Source organism: Lepus europaeus, chromosome 18 (genome assembly GCF_033115175.1).
Source record: "Lepus europaeus isolate LE1 chromosome 18, mLepTim1.pri, whole genome shotgun sequence".
NCBI lineage: Eukaryota > Metazoa > Chordata > Mammalia > Lagomorpha > Leporidae > Lepus > Lepus europaeus.
In genome coordinates, this window is record NC_084844.1 from 23,797,754 (window position 1) to 23,811,124 (window position 13,371).

At 50.9% G+C, this 13,371-nt stretch overlaps 1 long non-coding RNA gene across 1 annotated transcript; it reads right to left on the bottom strand.

Annotated features, from left to right (window-relative positions):
• Positions 1-1,430: 1,430 nt before the first annotated feature.
• LOC133777348 (uncharacterized) lies at positions 1,431-13,091 on the bottom strand. The gene is made up of 3 exons (XR_009868538.1): positions 11,780-13,091; positions 10,170-10,407; positions 1,431-1,795 (listed from the first exon to the last, which is right to left on the bottom strand). It is a non-coding gene; the product is annotated as an uncharacterized LOC133777348 (long non-coding RNA).
• Between the last annotated feature and the right edge of the window lie 280 nt (positions 13,092-13,371).

A 13,371-nucleotide genomic window follows, 5' to 3' on the forward strand; every position in this document is an offset into this window, starting at 1 on the left:
GTCTTCCATTCACTGGTTCACTCCCCAAATGGCCTCAATGGCCAGAGCTGAGCCGATCCGAAAGCAGAAACCATCAGAAGTGGGAGCAGCTGGGACTTGAACTGGCTCCCATATGGGATGCTGGTGCTGCAGGCTGGGGCTTTAACCTGCTGTGCCATAGCACTGGCCCCTCCAACCACTGTCCTTTTTTTTTTTGTTTTGTTTTACAGGCAGAGTGGACAGTGAGAGAGAGAGAAAGAGAGAAAGGTCTTCCTTTACCGTTGGTTCACCCTCCAATGGCTGCCGTGGCCAGCGTGCTGCGGCCGGCGCACTGCGCTGATCCGAAGGCAGGAGCCAGGTGCTTCTCCTGGTCTCCCATGGGGTGCAGGGCCCAAGCACTTGGGCCATCCTCCACTGCACTCCCGGGCCATAGCAGAGAGCTGGCCTGGAAGAGGGGCAACCGGGACAGAATCCGGCGCCCCGACCAGGACTAGAACCCGATGTGCCAGCGCCGCTAGGCGGAGGATTAGCCTATTGAGCCGCGGCGCCGGCTCAACCACTGTCTTTTTAAAATAATTAATTAGCTAAGTTGAAAGGCAGAGTGATAGAGAGGAAGAGATACAGAAAGAGAGATCTTCTTCTTGCTGGTTCACTCCCCAAATGGCCACAATAGCCAGGGTTGGGACAGGCCAAAGCCAGGAGCCAGGAACTCCATTCGGGTCTCCCACGTGGTTTGGCAGGGGCCCAAGTACTCCAGCCATCTTATGCTGCCTTCCCAAGAACATTGGCTGGAGTTGGATGGGAGGCAGCACAGCCGGAACTCAAACCAGCGCTCATGTGGGGATGCTGGCACTGCAAGCGGCGCCTTAATCCACTGCATCACAATGCTGGCCACATCTACAAATTTCCCTCATGTGATATCTGACAGATGATTTGTATCCAGAATACACACACAGCTCTCAGAATTCAACAGCAGAAAGACAAACAACTCAACTTTTTAAAAAAATGGGCAAGGTACTTGAACACATACTTCACAGAAAGAAGACACGTGAGCATGCACAGTGTTTCACAACGTCGGTCATCAGATAACTGGAAACTCAAATCGGGGGTACCTGGAGCAGATGGCTAGCGTCAAGAGGACTGACAACCCAGTGTTTGCGAGGATGGAGCGCAACGACCACCCTGAAATGCCCCGGGCGGGATGCAGAACGATGCGCCTTTGGAAAAGGGTTGCGCAGCTTCTTCTCCGTAAGGTGCATAGATTTTTACTGGTGCATACACCCTGCATAACCCAGCGTTCCCCGGCGGAACTAAGACAGATGAAGGGACATGTCCACACAAGTGTTCCCAGTGGCTGCGTTCATAAGGACCCCACACTAGGAAAAATCCCAGGTCCACAGGCACGAGGACAGCTAAACCGACATGGCTGTTCCCACAGCAGAACACTGCTCAGCCACGGAGAGAACAGACTACCCACGTGTGGGGCAAACGGAGGACTCTCAAGAAAACTCTGCTAGGGGCCGGCGCCGTGGCGCAGAGGTTGAGCCACCACATGCAAAGCTCGTGTCCCACATGAGCGTCTGTTGGAGTCCCAGTTGCTCCACTTCTGATCCAGCTCCCTGTGAATGTGTCTGGCAAGGCAGCAGATGATGGCCCAAGTCCTTGGGCTCCTGCACTCACCTGGAAGACCAGGACGGACAGAGTTCCAGGCGCCTGGCTTCAGCCCGGCTGCACCTCAGCCATTGCAGCCATTTGGGAGTGAACCAGCAGATATGGAGGTTCTGTCTCTCGGCCTTTCAAATAAATCAGTAAAAATCTAAAAAAAAAAAAAGGGGGGGGGCTGCATTGTGGTGCAGCAGGTTAAGCTGCCCCCTTGACACTGGCATGCCACAGGGGCGCCAGTTCATGTTCCTGCTACTTCACTTCCGATCCAGCTCCCTGCTGATTCACCTGGGAAAGCAGCAGAGGATGGCCCAAGTCCTTGGGTCCACGCACCCACGTGGGAGACTTGGAAGAAGCTCCTGGTTTCTGGCTTCTGCCTAGCCCAGCCCATTGTTGTGGCCACCTGGGAAGTGAACCAGCAGATGGAAGATCTCTCTCTCTCTCTCTCTCTCCCTCTCCCTCTCCCTCTCTAACTCTGCCTCTCAAATAAGTTTAAAAAAATCTTAAAAAAAAAAAAAGAAAATTGTGTGGGCAAAAGATGACAGATGCAGGGGCTGGTGCTGTGGTATAGCAGGTAAAGCCACTGCCTGCAGTGCCGGCATCCCTTATGGGAGCTGGTTCGAGTCCCAGCTGCTCCACTTCTGATCCAGTTCTCTGCTATGGCCTGGGAGAGCAGTAGAAGATGGCCCAAGTCCTTGAGCCCTCACCCCCACATGGGAGACCCAGAAGAAGCTCCTGGCTCCTGGCTCCAGATCAGCATAGCTCCAGCCATTGAGGCCAATTGGAGAGTGAACCAGTGGATGGAAGACCTCTTTCTCTCTCTGCCTCTCCTTCTCTGTGTAACTCTGACTTTCAAGTAAATAAATACATCTTAAAAAAAAAAAAAGAAGAAGAAGAAGAAGATAGATGACAGATGCAAAAATAGCACATGCTACATGACACTACTACAAAAGCCAGAAACAGACACATCTAATCCATGACAGAGGACAGACTGGCAGGTGCCAAGGACAGATCATTGGAGAGCAATACAAGAACTTCTAGAACATAAACTGGTCAAAAATCTTCCAACTGCATACTTTGAGTATAAATTATACCACAGTAAAGATGATTTAAAAATAAATACAATGGGGTCCAGCGCTGTGGCACAGTGGGTTAAACTTCCGCCTGTGACGCTGGCATCCCATATGAGCACCAGTTCGAGTCCCAACTGCTCCAATTCCAATCCAGCTCCCTGCTAGTGCACCTGGGAAAGCAGCAGAAGATGGTCCAAGTGCTTGGGCGCCTGCTACAGGAGACTAGGATGGAGTTTCTGGGTCCTGGGTCCTGGCTTCAGCGTGGCCCAGCCACAGTCATTATGGCCATCTGGGGAGTGAACTAACAGACAGAAGATCTGTGTTTACCACCCCCCCCATAACTCTGCCTTTCAAATAAATAAGTAAATATGTTCTAAAACTCACACACACACACACATGGGGCTAGCGCTGTGGCACAGTGGGTTAAAGCCCTGGCCTGAAGCGCCAGTATCCCATATGGGTGCCAGTTCTAGTCCTAGCTGCTCCACTTCTGATCCAGCTCTCTGCTACGGCCTGGGGAAGCAGTAGAAGATGGCCCAAGTCATCAAGCCCCTGCACCCGCATGGGAGACCCAGAAGAAGCTCCTAGCTTCAGATAGGCGCAGCTCCACTCTGGCCGTTGCGGCCATCTGCAAAGTGAACCAGCAGATGGAAGTCCTCTCTCTCTGTCTCTACCTCTCTCTCTGTAACTCTTTCAAATAAATCTTTTTTATTTATTTATTTATTTATTTATTTATTTATTTATTTATTTTTGCTAGGCAGAGTTAGACAGTAAGAGAGAGAGAGAGACAGATAGAAAGGTCTTCCTTCCGTTGGTTCACTCCCCTAATGGCTGCTATGGCCAGCGCTGCGCCGATCCAAAGCCAGAAGCCAGGTGCTTCCTCCTGGTCTCCCATGTGGGTGCAGGGCCCAAGGACCTGGGCCATCCTCCTCTGCACTCCCGGGCCACAGCAGAGAGCTGGCCTGGAAGAGGAGCAACCAGGACAGAACCAGCACCCCAACCGGGACTAGAACCTGGGGTGCCGGCGCCGCAGGCGAAGGATTAGCCAAATGAGCCATGACGCCAGCCAAAAAAAATAAATCTTTAGGCCGGCGCCGTGGCTTAACAGGCTAATCCTCCACCTTGCAGCGCCGGCACACCGGGTTCTAGTCCCGGTTGGGGTGCCGGATTCTATCCCGGTTGCCCCTCTTCCAGGCCAGCTCTCTGCTATGGCCCGGGAGTGCAGTGGAGGATGGCCCAAGTCCTTGGGCCCTGCACCCCATGGGAGACCAGGAGAAGCACCTGGCTCCTGGCTTCGGATCAGCGAGATGCGCCGGCCGCAGCGGCCATTGGAGGGTGAACCAACGGCAAAAAGGAAGACCTTCCTCTCTGTCTCTCTCTCACTATCCACTCTGCCTGTCCAAAAAAAAAAAAAAAAAAATCTTTAAAAAAATTAAATAAATAAAAACCACACACAAAGCTATTAGAATGGCTAAAATGACAAAGACAACACTAAGTGTGGCTGAGGATACACTGCGACTGGAATTCACACGAGTACACAGCTGGTGGGGCTGTAACTGCTGCGACGCAGGGCAGGCACTGGGCGCAGCAGCGGAGCTGCCACTGGGGACACCCACATCCCACATCTGCGTGCTGGGGTCCCAGGCCCAATTCCGCCCCTGCATTCCAGGATGTGCAGCAGCAGCACCCTCCCCCCAAGTCAATGAAACTGTCTCCAGGAAGGCTGGCCATTCGCCTTAGTGCTTGGGAGGCCCATGATCTCACTCCCCATCCCAGCTTCCTCCTAGCGCTCACCCTGGGAGGTGGCAGGTGATGGCTAAAGTGGTTGAGTCCTGTCAGTCCTCTGGGAGACCCAGACTGGGTTCCCGTCTCCTGTTCTCAGTCTGGTCCAGCCTTGGCTGTTGAGGGATGTGAGGAGTAAACCAGAGGATGGGAGAGCTCTCTGTCTCTCAAATAAATAAATAAAAATTATTTTAAAGAAATGGTACAACCATCTCGGAGAACAGGTTGCAATTCTTTAATAAAAATTTAACTGTGACTATAACCTAATAATTTCTTTTTATTAAAAAAAGATTTCATTTATTTGACAACTAGAGTTACAGACAGTGAGAGAGAGAGAGAGAGACAGAGTTCTTCTATCTGCTGGTTCATGCCCCAAATGGCCGCAATGGCTGGAGCTGAGCCGATCCGAAGCCAGGAGCCAGAAGCTTCTTTGGGGTTTCCCACACGGGTGCAGGGCCCCAGCACTTGGGCCATCTTCTACTGCTTTCCCAGGCCATAGCAGAGAGCTGGATCAGAAGAGGAGAACCAGCGCCCATATGGGATGCCGGCACCCCAGGCGGAAGATTAACCTACTGCACCACAGCACGGGCTCCCTAGTCATTTCGCTTCGCCATTTGTCCAAGAATGAGAACGCTTGTCCATCCAATGGCTGGTGCCATGAATGTTCATGACAACTTTATTCATCATGGTCCCCAGTGGAAACAACCCAGTGTGCATCACCGGATGAATCAGTGTGTGGTGCACCCAAGCAATGGAACACAGTGAAAAGGCATGAACTCCTGACACACCCAATAATGTGCAGTAGCTAAAAAAAAAAAAAAACAAAACAAAAACCGAGCAGCAGCAGCCAGGAGTATCTCCTGAACAATTCTATTTACACAAAATCCTAAATGCAAAATTAAAAACATGTCTGAAAGTGGACCATGGCTACAGGAAGGCGAGCAATTGGCCACCAAGGAGTGTATGCCGTGGTGCCGGCACACTTGTTCTCAATGAAAGAGCCCTAACCTGCAGCACTTACTGACTTCGCTGCTATAAACACACCCACAGGGCCAACTGTGAGCTACCAATGCGACATCAGCCGTGTAGACCTGGGAGGAAATGAACACGATTGACTTAGCTGGTACCAGCCAGCCCCAGCACATGACCAGAGAAAGGGACAAAGGTGATGAAAGGGCAGATGTGGGCCCCATATTGGAGCACTGGTTCAAATTCTGACTGCTCCAGTTCTGATCCAGGTTCTGCTGATGTGTCCTGGGAGGCAGTGGATGATGGCTCAAGCGCTTGAGTCCCTGTCACTCACATGGGAGACCCGGATGCAGTTCTAGGTTCCCAGCCTTGGCCTGGCCCAGCCCCTGCTGCTGTGAGCATTCGAAGAGTGAACCAGTAGATGGAAGATCTCTTTCTCCCTCTCTGTTGCACCGCCTTTCAAAGAAATGTTTGTTTAAGATTTATTTATTTGAAAGACAGAGGTACAGAGAAGGAGAGAGAGAGAGAGAGAATCCTTCACCCACAGGCCCTCTCCCCAAATGGCTGCAACAGCTGAAGCTGGGCTGATCTGATGCCAGGAGCCAGGAGCTCTTTTCCCACATAGGTACAGGGGGTCCAGGCACTTGGGTCATCTTCTACTGCTTTCCCAGGTAACTCAGCAGGGAGCTGGATCGTAAGTGGAGCAGCAGAGTCTTGACCCAGCATCCATATGAGATGCCAACACTGCAGGTGGCGGCTTTACTAGCTACACCACAGTGCTGGCCCCAAATAAATCTTTTTTGAAAAAAAAAGGTAATGAAAAAAGTTCTATATCTTGATTATGTCAGTAGTGCATGGGTTTCTACATTTCTCAAAACTTGGCAAACCATACCCTGAAGATGGTGTACTTCATTGCATGAAACTTGAATTTCTAAAAACATTGGTTATGTTTCAAATGAAATACTGTGTTAGCAACATTCATCCACAATGTCCATGTATTTGATACAAATAGAATGCAGCCATTCAAACAATTTAGGAGGCTTTTAGCAATCTGGCAAAATACCCTGCTGTATGTCTGCTTTGTGACAAAGGTAGAATAAAAAAATTTATTTTTCAGCATACGGTTGGTTGCCTATTTGTACTTTGTAGGTTGCTGGGTAACGTCTGGCTTTTTCAAAGCAGTGTCATCATCTACTTGTTTGTTTTGTATTAAGAATTAGAATGGTGGAAGGCCCAGAACCTGCAGCTGGACTGCCTGGGTTAGGGTTCAAATCCCAGGGGTCACTTCCCAGCTGGGTAACTTTGAGTGCACTAACCCAGTGTCTTTGTACCTTAGTTCCTTGGCTGTACAAAGGGCATGACAATAGCACCCCCTCCAAAGGGTGGTTGTGAGGATTAAATGAGTTAATATCTGTGAAGAGCTTAGAAGAGGACAAAGAGGAAGTGCCTTATAAACATTTGCTATTATTTTCAGGAGGACAATAGAAATGCTGATATGTGCTACACAGGTAAGCACTCTTACAAGCTCCGTAAAGAGCTATAACAGTGGTTTTCAATTGCAGGGACATTTTGTAATATCTAGAAACAGAGAGCCAGCTCTCATCTGCTCTCATCTGCTGGTTCACTCCCCAAATGCCCACAGAGGCCTGGGAGCCAGGAACTCAGTCTAGGTCTCCATGTGGGTGGCAGGAACCCAACTACCTGAGCCATCGCCACTGCCTCTCAGAGTCTGCATTAGCAGGAAGCTGGAGTCAGGAGCCGGAGTCTGGCACCAAATCCAAGTACTCTGACTGGAATGCAAGTATCTTAATCCCTAAGCCAAACGGCCATGCCCACTAGAGACATTTTGTTATATTTTTTTAAAGATTTCTTTTATTTATTTGAAAGACAGAGTTACAAAGAGATCTATCTGCTGGTTCACCCCCAAAATGGCCACAACAGCCGGGGTGAGCCAGGCCAGAGACAGAAGCCAGCAACTCCATCCAGGTCCCATGTGGGTAGCAAGGGCCCAAACAACTAGGCCGTCTTCTGCTGCCTTCCCAGGCGCATTAACAGAGAGCTGGATAGATGCAGAGTGGCCGGGATTTGAACCAGCACTCCTATGGGATGCCTGCATCACATGTGGAGGCTTAACTGGCTGTGCCACAACGCAAGTACCCCAGAGACAGTTCTCATTGTCACGACTTGGGGGAGAACTTGGTGGAGGCCGAGGACACTCCCTGCAATGCAGGAACAGGTCCCCCAACCCGACAAAGAATGATTTGGTTCCAAATTATCAATGTGGAGGCTGAGAAGCCCTGAGTTAGAGCCCACTCAGGAACACAAAATGTACGTGCAGATCATCAAAATCGACCATGTCTTCAACTAAATAAAGAAGAAGAAGAAAAAGAAGAACAGAAAGTGATCAGAGGAGCCCTGGCCCAGAGTACAGGATTCCTCCGTGACACCTGGCCAGGAAGAGGGGCCTCAGTGAGCCCTGGGTTTTGTGACGACGTGGACATGCTTCAGTGGGTTTCAATTTTTAGCTTCTTCTATGACACTTTTTTTTTTTAAAGCTAAATCACAGTTAACAGCTACACTTATTTCTGCGTTGCACTAGCTATGTGAACTTGTATCCCAAGCTAGTTCAAATATGTTTGATTGAGGATACTGTTTTTTTTTTTTTTTTAACATTTATTTATTTGAAAGGTAGAGTTACAGAGAGGCAGAGGCAGAGGCAGAGAGAGAGGTCTTCCATCCGCTGGTTCATTCCTCATATGGCCGCAACAGACGGAGCTGCACAAAGCCAGGAGCTTCTCCCAGGTCTCCCACATGGGTGCAGGGGCCCAAGGTCTTGGGCCATCTTCTACTGCTTTCCCAAGTCATAGCAGACAGCTGGATTGGAAGTGGAGCAGCAGGACTTTAACTGGCACCCATATGGGATGCCGGCACTGCAGGCGGCAGCTTTACCGGCTATACCACGGTGCCGACCCAATGTTGTTGTTGTTTTTTTTTTTTTTTAAAGATTTATTTATTTGAAAGTCAGAGTTACAGAAAGAGAAGGCCCAATATTGTTTTAAGGCAACTCGGAGGGTGGGCTGACTTAAAACCCTCAGGAATCTGTTTTATCAGAGGTAACAAAGATGGGAACAGTTCAGTTTTCATTTAAAATTGAATACTCTGGGGGCAGGCTTTGTACCCTGGGGGGTAAGGTGCTGCCTGGGACACTGGCATCCCATATCAGAGTGCAGGTTCCCATCCCAGCTGCTCTGCTTCGGATCCAGCTGCCTGCTAATGTGCCTGGGAAGGCAGCAGAGGATGGCTCAAATCCTTCAGTTTCTACCACCCACGTGGGAGAACCAGATGGAGTCCCTGGTTCCTGGCTTTGGTCTGGGTCATCCCTGGCTGTTGCAGACATTCGGGGAGTAAACCAGCGGATGGAAGATCTCTCTGCTTCTCTGTAGCATGCCGCCTTCCAAAGAAATAAAGCTTTAAAATAAATAAATACAATTAAGTAGTCTGGAGGATGATATGCCCCTACGGTGGACATAATTTGAGGTCACAGTTGATTTCTGTTCTCCTCCTACCCTCATTTTTTTTTTTTTTTTTTCCATTTGAGAGGCAGAGACAGACACAGAGAGCTCCTATCCGTTGGTTCACTCCCCAAATGTCTGCAGCGGCTTGGGCCGAGCCAGGCCAAAATCAGGAGTCTGGAATTCAATCCAGGTCTCCCACATGGGTGGCAGGGATCCAACCACTTGAACCATAACCTCACGCCTCTCAGGGTATACATTTGCAAGAGTTGGGCAGGAAATTAGAGTAGCCAGGACTTGAACAAGGCCCTCAGATATGGCATGTGGGCATCCCAAGTAGCAACCCAACTGCTGGACCAAACACCTGTCCCCTGCAGGACTTTTTAAACTGAGACCTCACACCTACAGCCGAGTGCATACAATGCACTCACCTTAAGTGTATGGCTTGACGGGTTTTTCACACATATGCCTACAATCTTACAGCTTGCTTTGTTGTACTTTGCAATGTACTGTAACATTTCCCACATGATCAGGTGGTCCTGAACAGCATAATTTTTAATGTTTAATTAGAATTATATAGTATATTTATAATTCTACATTTATAATAATCCATCACACAAATGTATCATCACTTATCTAACCAATCCACCCTTGTTAGAAATTTAGATTTCTGATGGCCACCTACTGCATTCGTTTTCTATGGCTGCTTTATAAGCGACCACACCGTTAGGGGCTGACATCTCCAGTACTGTGTCCCCGTGGAGGGTTCCAGGGGAGGCTGTGGCACTCCACGGTTGGTGGCTCCACCTCCCTGCCCTCTGCTTCTGTCATCACAAGGCCTCCGACTCTCACCCTCTTGTAAGGAACTCATCATTAGACACACTCAGGTAATCCAGGACAACCCCTCATCGCAACCCCCTTAACTTAAGCATGCCTGCTAATTCCCTTCTGCCCCATAAGGTAACCTATCCCCCAGGTCCCAGAGATCAGCACGTGGCCAACTTGGGGGGTGGGGCACAGAATTCAGATTCGTCCAACTGTAAACTGTCTACTCCTCTGTTTATTTTGCTACCTCTTGCTGTTCCTTCTCATGTCCCTCTTACTCTTTTTAAACAATGTTTTACTTACTTATCTGAGAGGCAGAGATATAGCAGGAAAGAGAGAGAGAGTTTCCAAATGGTGACTCACTTACCAAATGCTCATAGTGACCAGGGCTGGGCTGGGCCAGGGCTGAAGCTGCGAGCTGGGAACTCAATCCAGGCCTCCCACGTGGTTGGCGGAAACCCAGTTACGCGAGCCATCACCACTGCTTTCCAGGCCTGCACTAACAGGAAGCAGGAGGCCTGGCAGTGATGAGCACTTCTGCAGGAGACAGCGAGAGGCTGGCTTGCGGGTACCGATGGTTTGTGTGGACACCAGGGCGGCTAACACTGCAAAGGAGGGTGGAGCTGTTCCTCAGCAACTTGAGCAAAGGCAGAGTCACCTGTCAGGGGCAGGAGGGCACGCTGCCCGTGCTGCTCTGTACGCTTCACCCATGTAACAAATATCTGAGCACCTACTGTGTGCCACACCCCCTTCGAAGCAAGACAGGAAAAAAAAAAAAAAAAGGTAACTTCAGGTAGCGAGAGGTGTTCTGAAGATAAAAGAGTCCTGGGGCCAGCGCTGTGGCACAGTGGGTTAAGGACCTGGCCTGAAGCACTGACATCCCATATGAGCACTGGTTCGAGACCCAGCTGCTCCACTTCTAATCCAGCTCTCTGCTATGGCCTGGGAAAGCAGTAGAAGATGGCCCAAGTTCTTAGGCCCCTGCATCCATGTGGGAGATCCCAGGGGAGGCTCCTGACTCCTGGCTTTGGATCTGTGCAGCTGCGGCCATTGCAGCCAATTGGGGAGTGAACCAGCAGATGGAAGACCTCTCTCTCTCTTTCCACCTCTCCTTCTCTCTGTGTAACTCTGACTTTCAAATAAATAAATCAATCTTTAAAAAACAAAAAAACAGAGTCCTGTCAACAAGAGTGTCTGGGAAAAAGGGGCAGTGCTGTGGTATGTTAGCTTTAAGCCTCCGCCTGCAGTGCTGGCATCCCATATGGTGCCGGTTCAAGTCCCGGCTACTCCATTTCTGATCCAGCTCTCTGCTATAGCCTGGGGAAGTGGCAGACTATGGCCCAAGTCCTTGGGCCCCTGCACCCACCAGAAAAAGCTCCCGGCTCCTGGCTTTGGATCAGCTCAGCTCCAGCCGCTGCAGCCATTTGGGGAGTGAACCAGCAGATGGAAGACCTCTCTCTATCTCTCTTCTGTAATTCCGCCTTTCAAATAAACAAATAAATCTTTCTTTAAAAAAAAAAAAAAGAGTATCTAGGGGACAATCTTAGATTGGTGGTCAGGGAAGGCCTCTCCAGAGCGACACTGGGCGTGAGACAGGAACCAGCCCCAAGAAGCCGCAAATGTCGAGGGCCTGTGACCCACACACGAGGCGTGGTCAAGCGACAGAAAGAGGGCAGCAGGCTAGACGGCGAGGGAAACAGGTGGCGGGCAGAGAGGCATCTGAAGACAATCAGCTCCAAGCGGTGGCGATGAAAGAGCAGTTGGTCTCAGCCGCTCTCCTGGGCACGCTCTCCTTCCCAAATGCCTCGGACATTCTCCTGAACGTCATGTTCACCTCCCTGTGCCCTCAGCGCTAGTGTGGTCTAACCCCTCTGGGGTTCAGTGGGCTTAGCTCCTCCCACACCAGTGCTGTGGGCCGCTGGGGGGCTGGGTAAGGCAGTTGGGGCTGTCTCGCGCTCGCTCCGATTCTCGGCTTACCAGACACTGGGGAGTGCTGAGCGGCGCGGGCCGACACTCCCCGTCTCCCAGATCCAGAAGGCTAAGAAGCTTGGTCAGGTTCAGGCAGCAGATGTGCCAGCGTAAGACTGAAATCCAGTTTTCTTCTCCTTCATTTCACAATTGGCTCATTTTTCCCTAAGTAAAATATGTTTTGGTCACAAATGTTGCAGACATCCAGAAAGGCACAGACAGTAACATCCCCACTCACGTGACCCGTGCATAGCTCAAGAAACGCAGCCTCCCATCCCGCCACCCGGGAGACACTGCAAGTGGTGTGAGATCCAGGCAGCCCCAGCAACACCGCCCTCTTCTTCCACCCAATCACCAAGTCCCATCAACTTTCCTCTCTACTCCCTGCTTCCACACCTCTCTGGAGTACGGCAACGGTCTCGCCTCTACTCGTCCCCCTTCCCATCCGATCTCCTCCTGGCAACCACTGTCCTTAGAACCTTGCACCAGCTCCCCTTCGCTCTTAGGATACAGAACAAGCCAGGTTTCAGCTGCCCTCGCCCCCAATCAGCACTGCAGCTCAGTCCCTTGCCCGTTTGGGGAACACTGCAGTCGCGTGTGACCCCCAAGTTCCTCCCACCCCAGAGATGCACACACACATCCTCCCTCGTTCACCTCCAGAACTCTGCCCCCTTCATGGGGACCTTCCTTGGCCAGTGTCACTTTTACAACTTTACATGTTTGTGGGATTAATTGATTAACATTAATTTTCCCTAACAGGCCAAGGGCCTAGAGCCAGTATTGCACAGAAAATAAAAGCTGGATAGTAACCAGTGCCCGTGTTAATACATTCATGTATGAGCTCACTGTGGACCTCCCCCAAACCCTAAGAAGTAGGCACACCTATCAGCTCCATTTTACATGCGAGGAAAGTGAGTCGCACAAGCTAAGAAGTGACAGAGCTGGGCTGTGCACTCAACGTTCAGCCCATGGTGCCTTCCTAGCGCTTCTAGAACGCACTACGGGCGGAGTGCTCCAGGTAGGATCTAATCAGCACCAGGATGACCTCGCTCACTTCAACATCATGTCGCCTGAGTCTGAGCAAGGGTCTCTTGCTTGGCACTGTTCCGAGAAGTTCCGATCTTCCTGGCACTCTGCAACTCATGGGCCCTCACTGGTAGTACGACGACTCAGGTCGAGATGGAAGCGGTGGCCCAGCAAGCTGTCAGAGGGCGGTCTGGCGCTGGCTGGGGTGGACTGAACTGCACGGCCTGGACCGTGAGCCATCCACAGGCCCCGGTTTACACAGCTGCCCCTCATTCAACCTTCACTGACTCCTCCGAGTCCCACACCTGGGGCAGTGCCACAGCGAGATGCAGCAGAGGCTGGGGTTAGGGGCTCAGCCACGGGGAGTCAGCAGTCACGGGGGTGGGGGCTGAGGAGTGGCCTCAGAGCTGCGAAGATGGTTCCAGCAGAGCCAGGGGTAGTTGGCCAAGCTGCCCAGTTCTCCCGAAGGACTTCCTCCGAGGTTTCCCGAGGGTGGCAGGTGGAGCGCGATTATCTCACAAGCTCAGGCTGTAGAGCTGGAGAAGCCAGTTACATCCAATCCATCCTAGATCCAT